The sequence below is a fragment of the Megascapheus bottae genome, chromosome 24 (assembly GCF_031878675.1).
Source record: "Megascapheus bottae isolate mThoBot1 chromosome 24, mThoBot2.hap1, whole genome shotgun sequence".
NCBI lineage: Eukaryota > Metazoa > Chordata > Mammalia > Rodentia > Geomyidae > Megascapheus > Megascapheus bottae.
In genome coordinates, this window is record NC_143532.1 from 8,706,262 (window position 1) to 8,728,849 (window position 22,588).

At 39.7% G+C, this 22,588-nt stretch overlaps 1 protein-coding gene across 1 annotated transcript in view; it reads right to left on the reverse strand.

Annotated features, from left to right (window-relative positions):
* Hydin (HYDIN axonemal central pair apparatus protein) overlaps window positions 1-20,806 on the reverse strand; it is a 248,285-nt gene extending 227,479 nt beyond the window's left edge. Inside the window, exon 1 of the mRNA XM_090357298.1 lies at window positions 20,721-20,806. The gene's annotated coding sequence lies outside the window, so the exon portion shown is untranslated. The remainder of the gene's footprint in view (window positions 1-20,720) is intronic.
* Between the last annotated feature and the right edge of the window lie 1,782 nt (window positions 20,807-22,588).

Genomic DNA, 22,588 nt, shown 5'->3' on the forward strand with positions numbered 1-22,588 from the left:
TAACAAGACCACAACAACATCCTGCAATGTCAGCAGAAGCCACATGAATGGTTTAATAAGGTAGTTCTACCAGACCTCAACTAAGTTGTGCCAGCCAAAGTCTAGTGGGGAGCCTGCACCCACTGTCTCCACTCTCAAGTATCAATAAGCACTGTGAATGATGAAGTACAAAGATCTTATAATCTAATAACACCCCCTAATGCCAGGTATCAATAGAAAAATCACTTGATCCAATCTCAGTGAGTAAAGACAATCAAATGTCAATGCTGAAATGACCAAAAACAAGAATTTTCTGACAAGGATTTTAAAGAAGTCATAATAAAAGTGCTTCAATGTACAATTATGAGCATGTCTGAAACAAATGACAAAATGAACCTCAAATGTCTCTCAAAAGAAACAGATACTGTAAGTTAAAATTTTATAAACCATAGGATGATGACAAACACCTAACATGAATGTCATCAGAGTCCAGAAAGAGAAAAGGTAGGACATGAAGCTGAAGAATCAGTTTTGAGTTGATGTTGTTTACAAAATAACAACTGAAAATTCCAAGTGTGACAACGTACTTGAACCTACTAACTCAAGAGGACAAATGGGCCCCAAAATGTTTGAAGAAAACCAAGTAAAAAGTAGGGACACAGATATTATTTAGGAAACAGGGCATTATTCTGTCTAGCCCACAATGCAGTTAGAAAAATGGGTGCGATAAACATTTCACCAAAGAGTATACATAAGCATCCAAAAACATATGAAAAGATGTTCAACATCACTACCCATAAAGGAAACACAAATTAATGCCATGAAGAAAAAAACATCATGCAACAGAATAAAGTTTAAAAAAAGGAAAAATATTACATGTTAGCAAGAATGCAGGAAAATTAATTCTCTTATTGCAGATGAGAAAGTAAAATGCTTAGTCACTCTGAAAAATAGCTGGGCAGTTCCTTAGCAAACTAAACATACACCTATTACATGACCCAGCAATCACATTCCCATGCATTTGTTCACCCAACAACCTACGTATGGTTATTCCTAGTAACATCATTTGTAATAACAAAAAATATATATAAACCATCAAAATGTCTCTCAATAAATGAATGGTCAAAGAAGCTATGGTCTATCCCTTCTATGGAATATTACTCAACAATGAAAACAACAATCTAAAACCTATTGATACGCATGGCAGCTTAGATGCATCTTGAGAAAAGTAATAACAAAAAAGCAAAAGGGCCAATCTCAAAATGTCATATAATGTGATTATACTTCTATAAAGTTTGCAAAGTGACAAAAATTATAGATGAACAAATCAGTGGTTGTCAAGGGTTAGGAGTGGTAATGAGGAGGGAGAGAAGGCTGATTATAAAGCAGTAGCACGAAGGCAATGTTTATGGCAATGAAATAAGACACATGAATAGTGGGAAAATGTCAAGCCAATCTTGAGGTTTAGGGAACTTCAGTAAATGAAAGAAAATATGCTACTGGCACATTTCCCCTGCTTTTAAACTATGGGTTTAGTAATGTCACTGAACTGGAAAAAGGACTGTTCTGAATCTCAATTATGGCGGTAGCTGCACAAACCTATACATGTGATGAGTTGATACAGAAATATGTGTACCTTTCACCAATGACAAATTATCAATACTGTAAATAGCTAGATGAGATGGAACCAGCAAAGGGAATAGGAGACCAGGGTATGAGGGACCTCGTACCCTATTTTCCTTGCAACTTTCTTTACATCTCTAATTGTTTTAAAGAAACTCCAGTTTGTCAAGAAAGACTAGCAAGACTCAATAATGAGAGTTTGGTGAAGACAGGAGCTTTCACAGAGGTACAATACAAAATTAGGAACTTCATTTAGATAATTTTCAAATATCCTTTGATACACAGATATTATCTGGCAACAATGAATCATTCTGATTTTACAAAATGGCTTTGTTTTTAAAAATCAAGTTCAAAGTATACTTCTTATTAAAATATGATGACCAAAGTCATTTTCATAAAATTCCATAATGTTTGGCTATTCTTCCTTTGGTGCTTAAGCACTAAAATACAATTTCAGCCTGAGCACTCAGAGACTGCTTCGGCAGCTCTGTATCTACAAGGATGAAAGTATTTTCCCTAAAATTTTGCTCACATTTGGGGTTGGGATTTTGGCCTGGTGGTACCGTGCTTTCTTAGCATACACGAAGACCCAGGTTTGATTCCTCAGAACCACATACATAGATAAAAGCCAGAAATGGTGCAGTGGGCTCAAGTGGTAGTGCTCCAGCCTTGAGAAAGCCCAAGGACTGTGCTGAGGTCCTGAGTTTAAGCTCAGAACTGGCAAAAAAAAAAAAGTTTTTTGCTCACAGCATTGAAGTAGGACTACAATATACTTCCGCTATCTCTGCATGAGTCCCCACCCCCACCCCATGCCCTGTCATTTGCTTCCAGGAACAATTTCAGATTCTATCAGTAATTCTCAGCCTCTCTGATGGTTTAGCAACTTACTTTTTTCTCTTTATTACACCTAAAACTTCCTGTTTGGAAGTTCAGTGTGTGTGATTATTCTTAATAGATTATATGCTAGTGCGTTGTAGATAATGGATTCTTGTGGATTTCTTTCCTTTTTTTTGCCAGTCCTGGGCTTGAGCTCAGGACCTAAACACTGTCCTTGGGCTTTCTTCAAAGCTAGCACTCTACCACTTGAGCCACAGCACCACTTCTGGGTTTTTCTATGTATGTGGTACTAAGGAATCGAAACCAGGTCTTAGTGCATGCTAGTCGAGCACTCTACCATTAGGCCAAACTCCCAGCCCTCCTTGTGGATTTCTAATGCGCCATCCAGCAGTACACTAGTCAACATTTGGAACTGGAAGGGTCACTTACTAATGGCAGTCACTTTGCTCCAACATCTAACAAAGGACTCAACTGAAAGTGACTACTCTAAAATTCTTGGGATGTCTTAGGTCATGTAGTTCTTGGTTAATTTAACACCTTGCTTTTAAAAACCTCGTTTGGGATACAATAAGGTTTTGTTTTTTTAAGTGCATAAATTAGCCTGGTGCAGTGGCTCACACCTGTAATCCTAGCTACTCAAGAGGCTAAGATCTGAGGATCACAGTTCAAAGCCAGTCTGGGCACTAAAGACAGTGAAACACTTATCTCCAATTAATCACTAGAAAATGGGAAGTGTGGCTGTGGTTCAAGGGTAGGGCAGTAGCCTTGACCTGAAGAGTTCAGGGACAGTACCCAGAGTTCAAGCCCCATGACCCACAAAAAAAAAAAGTCCATAAACCAAAGAACCTTTCAGCTGAAAAGATCTGAATGGCTTTTTGTGCCAAGACATACCTGTACTATAATTCTCCTATTTATGCTTTTCCACTTAGCTGATAACAGGTGTGTGCCTCTACACCCAGCTTCCAGTGGTTGAGATGAAGTCTTGCCTACTTAATGCCGATAGTTTTGAACTCCAGTCCTCTGAATCTCAGCCTCCCAAGTAGCTAGAGTTACAGGTGGGAGCCACTGTGCCTGGCTTGTAACAGCTTAATTGATCTTCCTGGTCCCAGAATAATGCCTCTGTACTCTCATCTAAATCCCTACCCCAGCCTTTCTCTATTGCAGCCCCAGTGACCTTTGTAAAGGGCAGTTTGGGACATGTCATTTCCCTGACTCAAATCCTTTAGACCAGACCCCTCTTCAAGCTCCTTAGTGTAACATTCTTCCATGACATTCAAACTGCCTGTCTTGTACTTGATGCTCAACTTAAGTTCAGAATATGTTTGTGGTCACATTCCTAAAGTATCACCCTCACCGCCCCTCTGTCCCAACCACAGCCTATTCACATTCATCTTTTGGGACCTGGATATCACGTCTTTTGGAAAACCTCCCCTGACTTCTCAAGGCTGCCCCTTCTTTAAGATCTCACACACATCCTTGTGCTTATTTCACCATGATTATTGTCCATCTCACTCCTTCTCTTCTGGACTGCAAGTTCCCTGAGGACAGGAACTTTGTCTTTTTTCTGTTTTTCTTGGTGCTGGTATATGGGCTCCCGGCCTTATGTTGCTCATGGCTGGTACTGTATTATTTGAGCCATACCTTCAATTCACTTTTTTGCTGCTTAATTGAAAATGGTGTTTTATGAATTTTTCTTCTTAGGCCGCTTTCAAGCCATGATACTCCATATCTCAGCCTCCTGGGCAGCAAGGATTATAAAAGTAAGCTACAAGCATACAATAGAACTTTGTCCTATGGGCCGGGACTTTGGCCTAGTGGTAGCATGCTTGCCTAGCATGCATGAAGACCCAGGTTCGATTCCTCAGTACCACATACATAGAAAAAAGCCGGAAATGGTGCTGAGGCTCAAGTGGTAGAGCTCTAGCCTTGAGAAAGTCCAAGGACAGTGCTTGGGCCCTGAGCTCAAGCCCAGGACTGGCAAAAAAAAAAAAAAAGAACTTTGTCCTATTTCTATATTTTCAGTGTATAGCACAGTACTAAATGCTTTAAAATTACTCCATAAGGATGACTTTCCACAGTCCCTAATAGCCAGAATATTCTATATCTTTTTACTTTTTATAGAGGCTTATCCTTCCTTTTGACATCTGTATCTCCTGTGGGCAGGTTAGGCCCTTACTTTTGCCTAGCAAACTTCTATTCATTCCACAAAAGCCATCTCACGGGGACCTAGTAGTGATGCTTTCTCTGGTACAAACTGAGTGTCAATTATTCTACCCACTGCACATACCTTTATTACTGCATGCATTAAATGTACTGTATTGCAGTCATTTGCAGACAAGCCTATCTCTACCTCAAGAATATAAGCTTCTTGACTGCAGAAAACATGTATCACTGTCACAAAGGAGAAACTCAGCAAATAACTGCTAAACCAAATAAATATTAATTTTTACTCATTAAAGAGAATTTTTATTAGGCTTTGGTTCTCTTTTTTCTCTCTTTTTTTTTGTCAGTTGTGGGGCTTGAACTCAGTGCCTAGGTGCTAAGCTCTTTTATTCAAGCTGGCATTCTACAACTTTGTTCCACAGCTCCATGTCAAGTTTTCTGGTATTTAACTGGAGCTAGACATGTCATGAATTGTCCTGCCCAGGCTGGCTTTGAACAATGATCCTTAGATCTCAGGCTCCTGAGTAGCTAGGATTATAGCTATGGGGCACCACTGCCTGGCTTGCTTTGTCTTCTTAATTTAAATGTCAACATTCAACTTCTTTTAGTCCAGGTTAATTAAGTGTTCAGTATCTATGAATTAATGATAGTTTTTTTTCCAGAGAATATTGAAAAGACAAGAAAAAATGTATGTTTACTGCTTAGGAAAGAGAACCAGGTATGACAGAATTTTTCAGTAAAGCTTGTTAGATCTGCACTATCAGATTATGGGTTTGGGGTTTTTTTAGTGTTTGGGGTTAAGCACAAAATCCATTTTCTGTAGGGATGTGTTCTGTTCACCTCTGGAACTGATGAGGGAGCCAAATCTAAATGAGTTCAAGTTTAGACTGGATTGCTGCTGCTAGAGAATTCTGTGATGTGTGTTATTAAATTAGTGAATGCCTCCAGATGCTATGGGGATGTGTACATGTCACATTAATAACTATCATGATCACCATAATCATACCCCACCCCAGCCTCCAAGCTCTTGCATCCTAAATGTCTCCAAAACTTATTTCTTTGTATTGCTTTTTTCTTACCATCTTCCATTTCTAATCTCCTCCCTCTCTGCTGAAAAAGCCAAGCCCCAAATGATGTGTTGCTCCTACCTTAAGCTCAGAAACGTTAAGATCCTTTCTATCCTGTGAGGAATATGTAAAATGTAAACAAATCTTAACTTCAGGGCCAAACACTGCATTTTCTATTTATACATTAATTTCAGTAGCTCACCTGCCTTTAACACCTTTACGCAAATGTAAGTTCTGACTAGAGAAATAAATGCTATCCCCAGTGGTTGTGTCAGCAATAATAAATCAAAACCTTAAAATATTACTAGCTCAAGATTTTGGAGTTGTTAGACCTGAGCTTTAATCTTCTTGGACCAGCAACTTCATTTGGATAATGACAATGACAATTACAATAGAGTAGCTATTGTAATAGTCACCAATTGTTACATTATCCATAAACTACTGGCCAAAATCAGCAATGTTTAAGCAATAACAAATACTATTCTAACTGAACTTTAGATTAATGATAATACTAAAAACAGTTGGCTACCAGGTCCTGTGCAAAATAAAATAGTTACAAAGTTTATTGTTGTTTTTTTCTCAATTTCTGTAACTGAAAATTTTGAGAAAAGTTTGGTTAGGTAAGTCTAGTTGGGATCTCTCATGAGGTTGCAGTCAAAGACTGCAGCCAAGACTGCTGTCCACTAAAGAACTGACTAGGGGTCAAGATGTCTCACTCACAAGGCTAGGAGGTTGGGTGAGCTGTACTTCCTCCCCTCGTGGACTTCACAACAGGGCTGCCTCAATATCCTCACTAGGTACCAGTAGCTCAAGTCTATTGTCCTAGCTAGTTAGGAGGCAGTGATAAGGAGAATCATAGTTCAAGGTCAGCCAGGGCAAAATGTTCATAAGCGTCCCCCATTTTAACAAATAGAAGTGCTATGCTCCTGTTATCAAAGCTATATGGGAGACTGAGATAGTAAGGCAAAAAAAGAAAAAGACCATGGGTGGTCTCACAAACATGGGCATGGTTGAATATTCTTGTCATCTCAGCTACAGTGGAAAAGTATAAATAGGATGTTAGCAATCTAGACTTGGACAAAAGTGTGAGCCTTGCTCAAAAAAATAATCAGAGCAAAAGGGCTGGTGGCATAGCAGCCCTGCCTAGCAGGCACAAAGCCCCAGTACTAACAAAACTAACTCATAGATACAGGCTACATCTAGCATAAACCACCCAAGTGACCACGGGAAAAGGCACAGTATCTTTTTTGGCCCAGATCACAATTTACTCAACATCTACTGGTTGTATAGACCATTCATTTCAGTGTGGGAGACTCTGCACTGGGGCATAAAAACTAGGAGTGGGGGCCAGCAAATGGGGGCCATATTGAAAGACATGTACACATCCACCTCCCATGGGTATTATGAAGTGTAAAATGAGGCAGTGTTTATAAAGTTCTTCCCTTTACAGAGGACCTGGTAACCTTTAGTTAACACAAAAACAGCAGCAAGAAAATGTGAAGAGAAGGGATTCCATTTAACTCAATCTGCTTGCTAAAAGCAATTGTGAGGGTCTACATATCTTCAGCTGCTACCACTGCCATGGTGAAGGCATTAAACTGTGGGATATGGAACTATTTTAGCATGGAAACGTCAACTACAAATAAGGAAAATACTTGTCAGTGCAATGTAACTTTGGTTATACATGATTGTGGGGGGGGGAGGAAATGGTTCTCAAGCCCTTGCTGAGTAAAAGACTACTTTTCAGTTTCTAATCCTGCTTCATCTTCTCATTTTTCCATATCTCTAAAAGCTATATGCTCCTTGGCTTTTCCATTTCTTTGATCTCTTTTAGATTTGATAATTTCAGATTTTATAGGTTTCACATTGGCCTCTGCTCTCTTCCCCTCCAACTACTTCTTGAAGACAATGGTTCTCTGTGGGATAATGTGACTTCTTATATCTGAGGATCTGAGGCAGATCAAAAAGACAATTTTCAGAGAAAGAATCTTCTTATCTGACCTATGATGAGGAAAAGTAAAGTTCAGGTGTATAAGGGAAAGTAACTTTTCTATGTCTCAAATTTCAAAAAGAATAGCTTCTTTACAGGAAAATACCAGATGCTAAAAACTTGTTTAAACTAAGAAAGTTTCCAAGCTTGACAGAGACAGGAGAAAAGACAAGTGGCAACTATAGCCATATAAGAAGAAAGTAAAAATAAAAGGAGAGACAGAGAAGAAAGAGAGGGGGTAGGGAGGAAGGGACAACATGAAGGCACTACCCAGAGGTTCTTATTTGTGCTGTGTGAGCCCCACTTCATATCATTTAGAATGCTTATTTGTTTATATTAACTGTACATAATAATGAGTTTCATTACAGAGATGTGCTATTGATTTTTGTTTCCTTATACATACTATATGCAAAGCATTACAAAGATTTCTACTCCTTTCCAGGAGTGAAAATGAAACAGTGATAGAATTCCTGGCTCATGGTAAACAAGCATTCAAAAAATCTATCTGGATTTAATCTTCACTATGTATTCATACATATTCAGACTTGATGCACAACTCTAAGTGAAAAGTCATTGTTGTCATTAGATTGAGAAAGTGATCTTGATCTTAATTTCAATAAGGCAAATGAAACATGATTTTTTTAAGATTTTTGTGAATCAATAGATTTCATAGATAAAAGTGCATATAAAAATGCCTCACAAATGAACAATTTAATGTATTATTGTAATGATTCAGCAAAATAGATACATAAATTAGAATAAAAGAAGGTAGACACAGAAGAGTATGAAAGGAAAGAGACGGTAAAATACATTGAATCTACCGATAACAATGGTATAACACAACTCCAAACACCGTTGGACAGGGTGAGGGGAGGGGAAAAGAGAGCAACAGAGGAATTATTCTGATTAAATTATAATATTAAATGTATTTGCAAAATACCATAGAGAAACTCCTTGATAGAATTAATGTACATGAATAAAAATGAATGACAGGAAAGCAAAGCAGGCTCTGTTGAAGGTAGGTTATCAGCAGGGAAAGAAATGGTAATCACAGAATACTTTATATGCATACTATTTGAAAACTGAACAATGAAACTGTTTTAAGAAAGAGGCTAAAGGGAAATAAGGGAGAGTAAAAGGAAAGGGCTTAGTGATAAGAGCAGTGTTCCCTTCTTTATCTTGGCCCATTAAACTACATATATTCTAATAGTAACTCATTAAACTATACATTGGTATAATCTGTTCATTTTAAGTTATGTCTAACAATCCACTGTTTATATACAGTGATTTATTTATCCATTTTATTATTGACTAATATTTAGGTTGTTTCCAACTCAGATTTATCACAAATAATGATGCCAACAAACATTTTTCTTAGTGTCTCTCCATGAAAAAGGACAAGCTGTGTGTGTGTGTGTGTGTGTGTGTGTGTGTGTGTGTGTGTGTGTGTGTATAAGAAAAGAATGGTTACATCACAGAGTATTGCAAAATAGTTCTCTGGGTAGCCTTGGATTAACTCAGTTTCCCATTTTAGTTCTCAAGAATAACTATAGAATGTCTTGGAAATGAAAAGTCCTGAGGCAGGAAGTGGCTACCACCACTTAGGCTCTGTTCCAACCCCCCTAGAACAGAATATTGTTCAGTTCTTTTACCTAGAAACTCACGTTTTCCTGGTACATACTGGCATGTGCTCTCACAAAAAGAAGTGGCTCCAAGTTTGGGACTCACATTTCTGGGCTTTTGTGACCTTCCTTAGACTTCTTCCCTAGCCTTCTAGTACCCTCAAGCACATTTTGACTATAATCTCTTCAGTTCTTGAAGTTGCCTGAAGCAGAAGAGTGGGCAGGAATTACCCAGTCTACTATTATGAGATACAGAAATTTATTATTTACTTATGAAGTAGTATAAAAGAAGAAATCCCAGTCCATGCCTAAAAGATCTTACTATTGCAGAAAAAGAACTTTTATATAAATTTGAAGATAAAATACAATACAATACAAATAAGGCCCAGGCTTATAAATGGCTAATTAGAGTTCTATTCAGCTATTTGTAATTAATCTGGATAATCCATTCCTACCAACTAATCCAAGATTTACAGATTTACAGAGCTAATTTCCCAACATACCAATTGTCTCATTTTAGGTGGCAACCCCAGACATGATTACTTACTACTAGCTGAGATGTATTCTTGGCACATTACCATGAATGGCTAGTTCCAAAACTTCAGTGATCAAAAGTCAACATTTTCTATTTGTCTACCTAACAAGGAAGAAGACTTTTCCATTCCCTTATCATTTGAAGAAACCAAAAGGACCATACATTTTTTGAAAAGGAATAGTGAAATTGAGATTTTTTTCTGAACTTGCTTATATTCATATTCTGAAGATCAGAAAACTGGTTACATTTACACACGTTTTATATTACATGTATTTTTCACAGAATACTAGCAACTTGTAAACATTATTAAAAAGCAATCCTGCTGGGTGCAGGCTCATGCCAGTAATCCTAGCTACTCCAAGACTGAGATCTGAAGATCGAGGTCAGTTCAAAGCCAGCTCCTTTGACCCTTTTCCACTGCGTGTTTTCAACACTGATCACTGGCTTGTATATCCTAGCTCTTAAATCCTGCATGTCTACTTTTTTTAAAAAGTCATGTGCAAGGGCTGAGAGTTTGGCCTAGTGGTAGAGTGCTTGCCTAGCATGCACGAAGACCCGGGTTTGATTCCTCGGTACCACATACATAGAAAAAAGCCAGAAGTGGTGCTGAGGCTCAAGTGGTAGAGCTCTAGCCTTGAGAAAGTCCAAGGACAGTGCTCAGGCCCTGAGCTCAAGCCCAGGACTGGCAAAAAAAAAAAAAAGTCATGTGCAATTCCGTTAATTCAGATTGGATGGCTGTCATAACAGAATTCAGTAATGAAAACCAATGACAGATTGGTTGCAGACTATAACACTGTACTTGAGCTGCCTGGAACAAAACAGGACCATTTTTCTTCTCTCACTTATCCCGTTGATAAATATCAACATAGGAAATTCTAAGTGTTTTGCTTTCACAAGCTTTGGCCTGATGATTCCCCTTAAAAGCATGAAAAATATTTGTGTCTAGACTTTACCGATAATAAGAACAGCAATAACAAGATATTTTTCTAAGACTAAAGAGAACTTCTATTCCCAGGAATAGCAAATAACAGTCGAACCAACCATCCACGTGAACACAACTAAATGCTCTAGGTGAAAAAAATATTGAATCTCCTTAAAAGCATTGAAGAGCTGTCAAAATAGTAAGCAATTACTACCCCCATCCTTAAAGGAATCAAGCACCAGAGAAGTAAATAAAGCTCTGGAACACCAAGGCAAAAGAACCCTTCCCCTTACAAGGATACTTACCCAGAAAAAAAATAATACACACACACACACACACACACTGGGCTTTGGGTGTCTTGTGCTGGACAATGAGATCAAAGATAATAATTAGAATCTGTTCAAGAGAGAAAGTACAATGAAAAACCTTCACTATCTTAGAATAGGGCCCCCAAATTAAAGCTGGCCACTCCATCAGCATCACCAACAAGGCACAGTAAAAACTATCATGATGCTGAGAAGAAAAAAGAAAATTAAAGAAAAAAACTTTAAGGGATGGAGTTACTTGTGACTCAGTTTTGTACACAGATCCCTACCATTTAACTTAACCAGAAAATGACAAGCCATGGCTTGGTCCAGGGTTGTCCCAAACTAGAGGATCTTAAGGTACTCGACAGAAGCGAATTCAAATATTCTAGAGACATCATCATCCCAAATCTCAAAGAAGCCTTCCAGATATGGCAAGGACAATGAGGAACACTCAGCAAACACACAAGAACACAAGGCATCATGAAGAAAACTAGCAGAAACTGAAGCTAGTAGACACTTTCAAAGGCTTTATACGAGGCCTTATCAAATACAAGCAATAAAACAACTTTCCTAAGTCACAAGCATTTGTGGGTCATGTGAATCTATGGGAAAAAAAAAGATACAAAAATCTGTCAAACTGAACTCTTCAAAAATAACAATGTCCTGGAAAATCAGCCAATAATCCAAAATAGGGGCAAAAGAACTATTCTATGCTGGAGGAGTTTTGTAAAGCTTAGCAACTTCAGGCAGCATGTAATCCTTAAGGGGATACTTATCATTTTAAAATGTTATTCATATGTACAACCTAAATTTTAAAAAGAGGGAGATGGAGGAGCTGGGAGTTTGGCCTACTGGTAGAGTGTTTGCCTAGCATGCACCAAGACCCAGGTTCAATTCCTCGGTACCACATACATAGAAAAAAAAGCCAGAAGTGGTGCTGTAGCTCAAGTGGTAGAGCACTGGCCTTGAGAAAAAACCCAAGCCCCTGAGCCCAAGCCCAGGACTGGCAAGAGAGAGAGAGTGGGGGGGAGAGGGAGGGAGGGAGAGGAGAAGGGAGGGAGAGGAGAAGGGAGGGAGGGGGTAGGGAGAGGAGAGAGAGATTGAAAGTAATGATATTAATTCTTCTACTGGTCTACAGTAGGTGCCAGACATTGTTATTTTCAATCGCAAGGTGGCTTGCAAAGCCTTGGAGTCTAAACTCCATGGAAATTGAGGTGTTTGCCCCAAGAAACTCTCAAGCTAATAAAACTAAAATCCCCTTGAGAAACAAAATGAACGAAAATTTATTTGAGTGCACCTAGGTAGAGCTGTAACAAGCTCACGATTTCCCCCTCCCCCAGGTTAAAATTATCTTTGCTGTATCAATGAGGATTGGCCATCCTTTGTCATTTCCTTAAAAAGTATCACAGTTATTGGGATTAGAGACTTAGACCATGAAATGACAGCAGTAGGTACCTGTTGGGTAAGCTCTTTTAAGTCTCCAGTGAAATGATGCTTCATAGTAGTAGATTAGCACTGACAGTTAATTTGACCCACATTGTAAGGTTCTCCTCTCCAGTATCCTGCTGTAACTCATTCAGTCCATTCAATAAATCACAAGAATACACAAAACTCCATAAAAGTGATTTTGAATTAACACACATTTATCCCATTTTAAATCTAAACGGTGCTCCAAGTTGTCATTCAAACAAGTCCATGAACATCCATACTGATGGACTACTTTCCAAAGAAAGAAACTGAAGTATTTTTAACTAAGCAGGGATCTCATTTGTTCCTGCCTGATAATTTGCCTAGGCTACAGATCTGTATCAATTACTTTGCCCAAATAAAACTACTGCTACCTATACGTGAATTCACTTCTGAACACAAAGTAAAAATCCATGAGTAGTGACCTCAAAATGAACTAGTTAAATCTGAGGGCTCGTTTTTAAAGGTCAATGTCCTTTGCTGCAAACACAATTCCTAGGAAGATGAGAAACTGAACTTGCCCTATGGCACTGAGCATAATTAGCCAGCTGCACCCGCATAATAAGGTGCAGATGGTTAATTGTACCAGCAAATAACTGCTTACTTGTGAGCACAGAAACCCATACCTAAAATCATTGAAAGCACACTTGGGCTTATTTGTGCTTGAGCAAACAAAACACATTCCCAAGGTTTCATCTGTGAACAGACCGCAGCAAGCTCCAAACCATTGCACTGGGAAAGAGCCATTCACACTGCTGAGGTCTGTTTCAAAAAGGAGACCAGGGCCGGGAGTTTGGCCTAGTGGTAGTGTGCTTGCCTAGCATGCAGGAAGACCCGGGTTCGATTCCTCAGTACCACATACACAGAAAATGCCGGAAGTGGTGCTGAGCCTCAAGTGGCAGAGCTCTAGCCTTGAGAAAACCCAAAGACAGTGCTCAGGCCCTGAGCTCAAGCCCAGGACTGGCAAAAAAAAAAAAAAAAAATTAAAAAAAAAAAAAAAAAGGAGACCAAGGCCACAGCCATGCCTCAACTGATGAGATCCCTATTGGGGTGCTGAATCTTGTTTAAAAAGCCCTAAAGGTGATTTGTTATGAGAGGATTCAATAAATAAGGCAAGAATTTCATTTCCATGGAACCAAAGTAAAACCCTTGATTTTGGTGCCAGTCCTGGGGCTTAAACTCAGGTCTGGTGACTGTCCCTGAGCTTCTTTTGCTCAAAACTAGTGCTCTATCACTTGAGCCACAGCTCTTCTTATGGCTTTTTTTAATATATATATAATTAATTGGAGATAAGAGTCTCTTGGACTTTCCTTCCTGGGCTGGCATGGATCTGTGATCCACAGACTGCCTCATGAGTGTGTGGGCCGCCAGTGCCCGGCTCCTTTATCTTTATTATACCTTTTCAATGAAAACCCTGGGCTATCGTTTGGATCTTGAATGACCCACCAAGGCCAATGTGTTTGTTAAAGGCTTATTCCCCAGCCTGTGACACTATTAGATATAGTTCAAGAGGCTGGCCTATGGGGAGAGTTTAGATCACTGGAGTAGGTACTTGAAGAGGATTATAGAATCCTGGTTGCTTCCTCTTTCACAATGTGGCCATGAGGCAAATGGGCTTTCTCTTGCTGGAGCCAATCCATAACTAACTACAACCTCCAAAATAGTGAGCCAAACTAAGTCTTTCCTCTTTTTAAGTTGATTTTCTTCAGGCATTTGTTACAGTATTGGAAGGCTGACTAACACCGCATAAAATATCCATTTTTCACAAGCAAGCATGTCAACATTAATTTTATAAGGAAGAAAAATGAAAGACTAGTTTTCTTATGCCTTTGGGAAAATTCATACACTAAGTAGAATGTAGCAAGCCAGACTAGGTAAAACTAACCCAATGGTTTTGACTTTTCCAACGATTCCAGTTTAAAGTATATATAGTCTATTAATTACTGCAGGCAAGAATAGGATTTGGGGAGAAAACAGAGAAATGATAGCTACTTCATAAAAGCCATGTTTGTTTGGAAGCCCTCTGCCAGCTGCAAAGCTCTGTTTGGCAAAGGGTCAGGATGACAGGACTGGAGAACAGAATACTAATCTGCTTGCATCTACACAGACCCTTTTCTTCTGAAACCCCCTGGGTTGTATGATTCTATTCAGTTTAATTGTATGTTGGGGAGGAGGAAAAACTGCTTTCTATGGTTTTAATTGCTAAGGACACACTATCTTTTTCAGAACCATCTGTTTAGTTGTAATTACAAACCATGATGTAAAAACACAAGTGATTACCAAGTACAAAATTCCCTGCCACCACCAGTTTTAACATAACAAGCCATATTGTGAAAGAGTAGGTTGCCTTTTTCCCTCTGTGCAATATTTCATGATTTAACAACTGACAACCTACTATTTACTACAAAATTGCCTTCTGGGAGGGCTAAAATTATTAATTAGTGTTCTTAGATTACATCCTCTTGTTTGTTCTTTTTTAACCTTAATTCTCTCTGAGATCTAAGGGGTTCGTATCAAAAATGAAATACATAAGGATTTCTTTTCTCCACCTTCCACCAAATTCTGAGACTTCATAGATGACACATAACCTCTAATTAATTGCCAGGCACATTCCAAAGCACTGCAAGACTAATTTTTGGTTTTCATCAACACAAATTTCTGCCTTCCTGGTTTTGGAATATGCTTACCATACTGTTATTTTAAAGCTACAAGTATTAATAATTGTTTGGGGCAAGAATAAAAAAAGCTTAACCTTGAAATTTATTTTAATTAGGGTTTTTTTCAAAGCCACTGAAGCAAATTTGGGTGGATTGTTTATAATAAAAACAAGTGTAAACAACATAGTTGTACAGAACATGGAATTAGCCAAAGTTGCTAAACTTGGGATTCCTATACCAGTTTAAATAAATATAAACAGACACAGGTGCAGTCCAATCATAATATTATTAAAGAAATCTTATACTCAGGTCATTTTGATGACTCATTAAAGCAAGGAGATGCCATTTTACAGTGAAATAACAGGAACTTATAAACTGCAAATGAAATGACATGAGGTTTTGTTTTGTCATTTCAACTAGCTTTTCTTTAAAGTCCACCAAATTGACTTTTCAGTAATCACTTTAAGATGAAGATGACTGCTTTAACAATATCATATGCTTTCCAACCAGCTTTTTCAGTCAAGCACAGAGCACTTTTAAGCTTACTTTTCCCCCTATCACCTCAAGGGAAAAAATATGACCCTTTAAAAAGAACTAAAATATTTTCAATCCTCAAGAAAAAAAATAAGACTGCACAGTGTTTCAAATTAAGTTGCATTTGAGGCTTTCTGTAATATATCAATTTCTCACTTATCCCACTCTGTCCAACCTGAAATACTTCTAGCTGTGATTGTACAATTTTCTCTCCCTCATTTCAAGCCCCATCCCTCCTTGAAAGACATTTTGTACAAAGAATAGCCACTGCTACGTGTATCTGCAGTGCTAATGAGGAAATAGATCTTGGAAGGAGGCATCTGAGGAAGCACTTGCTGGTAGAAAAAGGCTACTGCTTCACTAATGATGATACTGGTGATGGGCCTTCTGCATTCTGAAATGTATGTCTCCCAAATAAGGGATCTTTAACTTCTAAGACCCAAGTCTCACCAGACACTGATGAAGCAGGTGATGGACACAATACACCCCCTAGATGGACTTAGAGGCAAAATCCACATCCAGGGTCGAGAATCACTCCATAAATTTCCAAATGAAAAATATGTGTGTGTTGCTTTCAATATTGAGGAGAGCTTTCAGATTCTAAATTGTTTTTGCTGCTAAAATGGGAGAGGGGGTATGAAGTATTCTTAAGATGTTTATGCAGCCTAAGAAACTATAACCCCCTAATTAATAACAGGCAATAACTTTCCTGGGTTGGCCATTGCAGGTAATCTGTTCACATACAAGCCAGAGGCATTGTGCCTTCCCAAAGTAATTAGCTTTGCCTCATTTACAAGATATAATTTGTAAGTGCTTCTAAGAGCTGGGCATTGGTAGCTCATATCTTAATCCTAGCTACTCAGGAGGCTGAGATTTGAGGTTTGCAATTTAAACATCTTTGATTCTCTTATCTTCCAAGCACTATTTCTTTCTTTTTTTTTTTTTTTTTTTTGCCAGTCCTGGGCTTAAGCTCAGGGCCTGAGCCCTGTCCTTGGACTTTCTCAAGGTTAGAGCTCTACCACTTGAGCCTCAGAACTACTTCCAGCTTTTTTCTATGCATGTGGTACTGAGGAATCGAACCTGGGTCTTTGTCCAAGCACTATTTCTAAGAAATCATGTCAAAGTGAACAGACACACTAATGTGAAAAAAAAAGTCTCTAAAGAACTGCCAAATACAAGGTATAGCGAAAATTTCAAGAAATAAACCTTCAAATTATCTTCAACAAAGATTCAATTTAAAAGCACAAATAATAGAACTTCTAACCCTAAGAAAAATGTATTTGATGGTAGTAAGCCCTTACACCTTCTTAATACCTCAAAGTAAAATAAATTAAGACACCTCAACATGGTGTCTTAATTCCAGAAGGGGAATGGTTCATCCTAGGTCCTATTTTTCTCTGAAGACATTTGCTAACTCTAAACAAGGCAAAGAATCTACCTTGGCACAGGCAGAATGATACTTCAGCTAAAACAGAAGCAAATATAATAATGGATGATTGTGACAATAGGAAACTATAGACTTAATAAACTTAAGTAAAAGAACTGATATGGTGTATTGGAAGACTCCATTTCAGTAAGATTTCCATTCTTCCCCAACCTCCTGATCCATGAAATCCAACCCAAGTCCAAGCAAGATTTGTAACAGGCATCAACAAGTTAATTCTAAAATTTGTATGAAAAGGTAAAAGAACTAGCATAACAAAACCGTATTTGGAAAAGAAGAATATATCTACCCCATTTCAAAAGTCACTGTAGTGTTATAGATATGTGTGTGTGCCTCTCAGCAAATACATATTCTAGAAAAATATTCTAGATGAAATTCTATTATATATATGGTTAATATATAAAATGATATTCTTATTCAATTAAAAGAATACCAGATACCAGAATATGGGGAAAAGATATGAACATATTTCACCAAACATGGAAAGACAAACACAAGTTGTTTAATGTCATTAGCCATTAAGGAAATGTAAGTTAAAATTATAACACAACTTGCCTAGCATGCACGAAGACCTGGGTTCAATTCCTCGGTACCACATACACAGAAAAAAGCAGGAAGTGGTGCTGTGGCTCAAGTGGTAGAGCTCTAGCCTTGAGAAAACCCAAAGACAGTGTTCAGGCCCTGAGTTCAGGCCCCAGGACTGGCAAAAAAAATTATAACACAATATCACTATATCCCTAAACTAGCTACTGGAAAAATTATAGAACTGGAATTTAAAAAATGGTTCAATCTCTTTAGAAAATAACATGATAGTTTTCTGGGGTTTTTTGTTTTGTTTTGCCAGTCCTGGGCTTGAGCTCAGGGCCTGAGCACTGTCCTTGGACTTTCTCAACGCTAGAGCTCTACCACTTGAGCCTCACCACCACTTCCAGCTTTTCTCTATGTATGTGGTACCGAGGAATCAAACCTGGGTCTTTGTGCATGCAAGGCAAGCACTCTACCACTAGGCCCCATGGTAGTTTTTCAAAATTTATATCTTGACCATACAACTTCAAAATCCTACTGACATTATCAAAAAATATGCCAATACATGAATGTTTATAGTAGATTCATTTACTCATAACTACAAAATACTGGAAGCAACCCAAATGTTATGCACCTGATAGTATGTCCATTCAACGGAGTTAGTACTCAACATTAAAAAGAAATGAAATGCAGTGACAAACAACAACATGAATGAGTCTTAAAGCAATATGCTAAATAAATCAGAGAAAAAGCTTATGTATTTTATGATTGCATTTATAAGATATCCTGGAAAACATAGGATCAGAAATCAGGTCACTAGCTGTTGTGGGCTAAAGGTGGAGAAAGATGATTGACTATAACCAGGTACAAAGGAACATTTTGAGCTGGCAGAATTAGTATGGTTGCAGTTCCATAGTTTCATATCTTCCAAACTCATAGAGTTGTACCAGTAAAACAAGTGAATTTAACTGTATGAAAATTACGTGTTTATTAAAGTATTACAAATTATTATTTGTAAACATCTAAGTTTGAAATGTTTCAATATGTTTAAGTTAAAATCTAAGAACATGCTCATATATCAATATAACATACAAAATCAACACAAAAAAGATAGCCAGTATGAAACTGGTCAATATGAAGACAGGGAATTCCCATTAGCGCAATTATCAGTAAGTCAACTATCATCAGCTGCTCAATCTCACCAGTAATCAGAAAAATAAACATTATAACTGATAACCATTTATAAAGACTGACAATATCTACTATTCATAAGTATGGGGATCAAATAAAATCTCTGCAATAACACCCCAGTGTTGTATACATCTAGATGATAGAATCTGAAGTATATGTGTATGTAGCTAAGTCAGAAGATAGAAAAATCATCTTTAGGTAGGCTTCTTTGCTCTCTCAGTCAACAGGCCTACCCATTAGAGAGAAGTGAGAAGGTCTTGACTCTGCTGATACATTGTATGGGATAGTCCTGCATGAGTGGTTGATTCCAAGGGTTTATCAACTTTTCAAGCAAAGGATGTCTTGACAGCCACATGGATGGTAATAGGCCTCTCAACATTCTCAAGAAAAATGCCAAAGCATGAAAAGAGAGACAAAACTTCGAAGGAAAAAGATGTAATGAATTGATTGGTATATCCCTCTACTCTTTGATAGCAAATACGAATGTCTGTAGATTAGAAATTTTTATGAAATTTGCTATTTAAGTCCCGGAAGCTAACGTTTTCAGAGACTACCTTTCTTTTTGCCTGCCTGCCTGTTTGCCCGTCTTCCTGTCTGTCTGCCTTCCTTCCTTCCCTCCTTCCTTTTTTTTTTTAAACTTTGGTGGTGCTGGGTTTGAATTCCGAGCCTCATGCCTCATAATCTGGTGCTCCATTATTTGAGTCCAGCTGCCAACCCTGCTTTTTTCTGGTTTATCGTGGCAATGGGATTCTCACAGACTCTTCTGCCCAAACTGTCCTCAAACCACGACAGGATTCCCCGGATCTCAACCTTCTCAGTAGCTGGGATTACAAGAGTGAGCCACTCAAGAGTTCAATTCCTGAACTGGGTTTGCTCCTGAGTTACCATTGAGAATATTATCGTTTTGTCCTTTTATTACCAAGTTCAACTCTCAACTTAAAAGTCTGGTTTCTAAACTTACACAGAGGAAAACGCTGAAACTACTGTGTGAAGTCAAAGAACAGATTGAGGTCTTGCATGTTATTCTCACCGCCCCCACCACCCCCCAAATCCCCCGGGGAGCGTGGGCATGTTGAGTTGATGCTACACATGAAGACCTCAACTGCTTTAAGTGAGGAATTAAACAGAACAGGAAAGCATTGTCTAGATAAAATACACACTGGGGAGTTTGGCCTAGAGGTTAAATGCTTTGCCTAGCCTGCACGAAGACCCGGGTTCGATTCCTCGGTACCACATACATAGAAAAAAGCCGGAAGTGGTGCTGAGGCTCAAGTGGTAGAGCTCTCGCCTTGAGAGAGCCCCAGGGCAGTGCTCGGGCCCGGAGTTCAAGTCAGGCCTGGCCAACACACACTCTACGGTAGTAGGTTTGGGGGGGTCGGGGGGGGGGCCCAGCAGGGAGAGCAAACCCAATAGATGCAGAGAACAAGGAATCCTAGGCCGGGACGCCGCTGCCAGCGTGGTCTGGAGGGGTGGAGAACCCTCCGGGGGGTGAGGAAGCCGAGGGGAAGGGGCTGAGGGAGGGGCTGCACCCGCCGCCGGGGGGGGGGGGGGGGCGGCCGGCTCCCCGGCGGCTGAGGAAAAGCCGGTCTGCCCGAGGCCGCGGGGCTGGCTGGACGGTTCCACCCTCCGGGCCGGACGCCAGCCCGGGTGGCCAGCCCCGGGTTCCCGAAGTGGCTGAGGAGCTCCAGGAACGGAAGTTCGGGCTCGGGGGTGGGGGGTGCGGGGACCCCGGGACTCAGGGCAGGAGTTGTCCGCCACACCTCTCCACACCTTAGGAGGCCCCGCGGCCTGGCCTTGGACCCCCCCAAGTTACTTCCTCACCCTGCTTCCCCTCAAGACCCCGGAGACCAACTCACAAATGACACCACGGGGTCCCCACGGGGCGCCCAGCTCTCAGCCGCCGGCTCCCAGCCGCCCACACCGCCCTCGGCGCCGCCGCCGGTTCCCAGCTGTTGCCCCGCGTTGCCCCGGCAACCGCGGAGCGCCGCCCCGCCCAGCAAGCCGCGCGGTGATTGGTGGAGAGAGCGTCCTTGGCAACCGCCCGGCAACGTCGCGTGTCCCGTCCCTTCACCCCAGAGTGCCTTCACCAGCTACTTGAGCTGCTTCCCAGGGTTGCCATGGGGATCCCCATTTCCACAGGAATATTTTTTTTAAACTTGGGGGTCCCTTGAGGCTATGAATCCCCTCAAGTTATGGATGCAAAAGTCTCCCCACCAGGTGCTGCTGGTTTGGGAACAAGTCCCCCTCGTCTCCTTACTCCTCTTCTTCCTTTTGTCAACCTGAAAAACGGAAAGAGCGAGTGTCAGAGAGATATCTGATAGGACTGAGTCCTTCCAGTGAAAGGGAGCTGAGCATTGGGGTTTGAAGGTGGCCCCTCCAAAATTCGTGTTGTGTGCAATGACACCTCCTTTGTACAGCTACTTAAAGGTATTTTTAATTAGAAAAACAAAAATTCAGGTTTTGTACCTTAAAGGTCAATGGGGAGCCTCTCACAGGAGATTAGATCAGAGCTCCTCTCTAAAAAAATGGGTGGAGTGGCTAAACCGTCCACCTACAATCAAGGTGCCACCTTGGCAGCAAAGACTTGGCCCTCACTAAACAATGAGCCCTCCAGCATCTTGATCTTGGAAATGTGGACATTTTCTGTTATTCATAAATTCACCAATTTCAGGCATTTTGTGATAGCAGCAAACACATATAAGGTAATCAAGGAAAAGCAAAAAAAAAACCAGAAAATATAAATTTGCCACCATCACTCTCCTTTTTTAAAAGAATCATATTGGAGTTTGAAATCAGATCTCTTTACTCTCTAACCCCGGGCACTTTACCAACTGACCCATGTCCTTCATCACCTTTTGCTTCAGTTGTTTTTGTGATAGTGTCTCACCTTTATACCTTGACCAGCCTGGATTTCAGTCCTCCTATTTATGCTTCATGTGTATGTGAGGTGTAACATGTGTGACATTACACACAGATTTTTATTGGCTGAGATGGTGTCTTGAGCCCTTTTTTTACCTGGTGGGGCTTTGAACCTCAATCTTTACCACCCTTGCTTCTGAAAAGTTGGAATGATAAATGTGAATCAGCACACCTCACTTGACATATGTCTCAGTGTATATAGCTGCCCAATGATGAGGGGAAATCCTCTGAAGAACTTTAGAAAATGGCCCATGAGACATTTGAGGACATACGGCTTAATAACAAGTTAGCTAGGTGCACAGGTGTAGGGATTGATAAGCCCAAATAAAAGACAGCAAGAAAGAGAAAAGAAAAAAAAAGAGAAAAAGAGGTGATTTTGCTTTCATTCTCCAACTGTTGATTGACTTCCTGCCTGCAGTCAGCTCAACCTATGACGGGAGAGACTCTGCAAGATGGAACGAAAAGTTTCGCCTGTCACCTTGAACGGAACATTTGAGCAGCTATATTGAATTTTTGAGTCTTGGCATCTGACTGTGTCTGCCAAAGAACAGGGAAATAATTTTCCCCTAGAGAAAATTTTAAGAGGAACTGGAAGACAAAATTTCAGTTGCTTTACAAATGCAGCCCACAAGTCATTCTTTTGTTTGGTCAACGATTGTATAATAAATATGAAATATGCATATAAATGTGGGAAGAAACACATTAATCTTGAAGTGTACAGAACAGTAGGAGATGTGCAGTGTTAACGACTGAATACATATTTTATTAGAGAGGAAAGTGGGTTATTCAAAGTCACAGAGTATTG